The sequence below is a fragment of the Pseudophryne corroboree genome, chromosome 5, assembly GCF_028390025.1.
Source record: "Pseudophryne corroboree isolate aPseCor3 chromosome 5, aPseCor3.hap2, whole genome shotgun sequence".
Taxonomy (NCBI): Eukaryota; Metazoa; Chordata; class Amphibia; order Anura; family Myobatrachidae; genus Pseudophryne; species Pseudophryne corroboree.
The window spans coordinates 506461872-506464321 of record NC_086448.1 but is presented as its reverse complement, the minus strand read 5'-3'; positions in this window follow the sequence as shown (position 1 = coordinate 506464321).

Here is a 2450-nt window from a genome sequence, read left to right as displayed (position 1 = left end):
TGGCAAGCAGACGTTTTGTCACTTAACTCTGAAATGAAGCACCCAATTACACCTGTTTTGTCTGCAAATCTGGGGACCAAGACCTTTAATTTGGTATTGTGTCCTGCTTATACAATGGCATCAAATAAATATATCACTCATAAATATCATCCTTCTGCTATTAATATATAGATAATAATATATTGGATCTTTAGATCTGCATTTCTATGTAGCGCTTCTGTCTAATACATCGCTATGTCAAATATGTTATAGTTAAACCTAGTACTATTAAACCAATTGATTTGTTTTAAATATTGGCAGTGGGATTATTTACAGCACATCTGAGAGCATCATTTATTTTTCCCTGTTGTGATGTAATCCAGGAAATTCATGACAATAAAAAGAAGTGCTGGTATACATAGCCAAGCGAGTTATTTTTCTGAATATCTGAAGTTAAAATAAAATTGTGACAGTCATCATTTTGAAAGTGTACTCAATCTTATCAGTAATGGGAGCATGAGTAAGAGGAGTTTTTTTAATAAGTATTTTGTAATACAGGTTGAGTATCCCATATCCAAATATTCCGAAATACGGAATATTCCGAAATACGGACTTTTTTGAGTGAGAGTGAGATAGTGAAACCTTTGTTTTTTGATGGCTCAATGTACACAAACTTTGTTTAATACTCAAAGTTATTAAAAATATTGTATTAAATGACCTTCAGGCTGTGTGTATAAGGTATATATGAAACATAAATGAATTGTGTGAATGTACACACACTTTGTTTAATGCACAAAGTTATAAAAAATATTGGCTAAAATTACCTTCAGGCTGGGTGTATAAGGTGTATATGTGACATAAATGCATTCTGTGCTTAGACTTAGGTCCCATCACCATGATATCTCATTATGGTATGCAATTATTCCAAAATACGGAAAAATCTGATATCCAAAATTCCTCTGGTCCCAAGCATTTTGGATAAGGGATACTCAACCTGTACAAGCCAGTCCACTAATACCCTTAGTGGCTCTTCTGGAAAATGATAAAGTTACTTGAAATTCCTCACTAGGCCTGATATACAGTTGCAGAGGATTTTTACCTTTGTGCACTTACGTGTACAGTACTTTTTGTAAAGGAGTAATATTTTCCTATGGCTGATTGGTAAGTCAGGGAGTTCTTTAACCATAACGTCAAAGGTGAAATTTCAAGCGTAAAATTGTGACTAAATTGCTTAAAGTATATTTTGGAATGTATATGTGATAATAAATGGTGTAAACAAATTTGTAAATGGTATGTAGTTATGTGCCCCCCCCCCCCACCCCACACACACACACACACACACACGCACACACACGCACACACACCCCTCCCCCACTCCCACCGCCCTGGTGCCAATCTAAAAAGATCGGGATCCTGGCGTCAGCATGGTGACCAGTTGGATCCCAAATGCCGGTCATCCAACCCGGAAAATGTAAACTAATCCTCTATTTGCTTTAGTCATGATGCAGTAGCAAGAATTAGGAATGAACAACAATACTGCCAATAAATAAACAGGGTAAAAAGAAAACAGATCAAATAAAGAGGACAGGGCACCGTGCATGTTAAAAATAATGTTTTAAATTGATGATTATATTGATCAAAGAAACATGGAGGAAGCTAAAACATGAAGGATGCTACAGTATATACATTTCTCATACAAAAAACAAATAAGTAAATAAATCTGAGTATCAATGATATGTATACCACACATAGCAAACATAACATAATAATAAGAACAGTCAATAAACACACTAAAAAAAAAGAAACAAAGACTCAACATTTCAAGGGTAAAAGTCTCTCAAGGGTATTCCTGTATTCTACTGTTGTAAGGGCCTAGACTAACAGTGTTATAAATATGTGATATTGGTTTGGTTATGTTATTGGTTTTATTTTTCTGCTTGTCAGTTGCACCATTTTATCCTGTAGTTTGTGAATGTCATGTTGTTGTGCGCTCATAGATTGAGTTTAATGAGCTCACGGTATAGCTTAGACAACTCTAGCTTTCAAGATACCCTCATCTGTGTTTAGTTTCCTGTCATATTTCAACAATTACATTTTATAAACAAAATTTGTATGAGTATACAAACAGATTGGAATTTTGGTCATAAAAGTCCATCTTCTTATAGAATATGTATAATCTCTTTCATTATGAACAGTCCACAACTGGGTGGTCTATGTCATAGTCCATGGTTTGCAGAATCTGGCCCGTGGTAAAAATGATGTATAGCCAGGAAGACACATCCTTACCTGTTAGTACCAGTCAGACCAGGATACAAAAATATATTTTATTGGATGAAGCAAATAATAAGTTAATTAGTTGTTTGTAAGCTTTTTACTGGTTTGATACATACAATTGTAGAAAATATGGTGAATTGCAAATTATACTGTATAAAATAATAAATAATCTACAATATGATAGCATATTAGTTGAT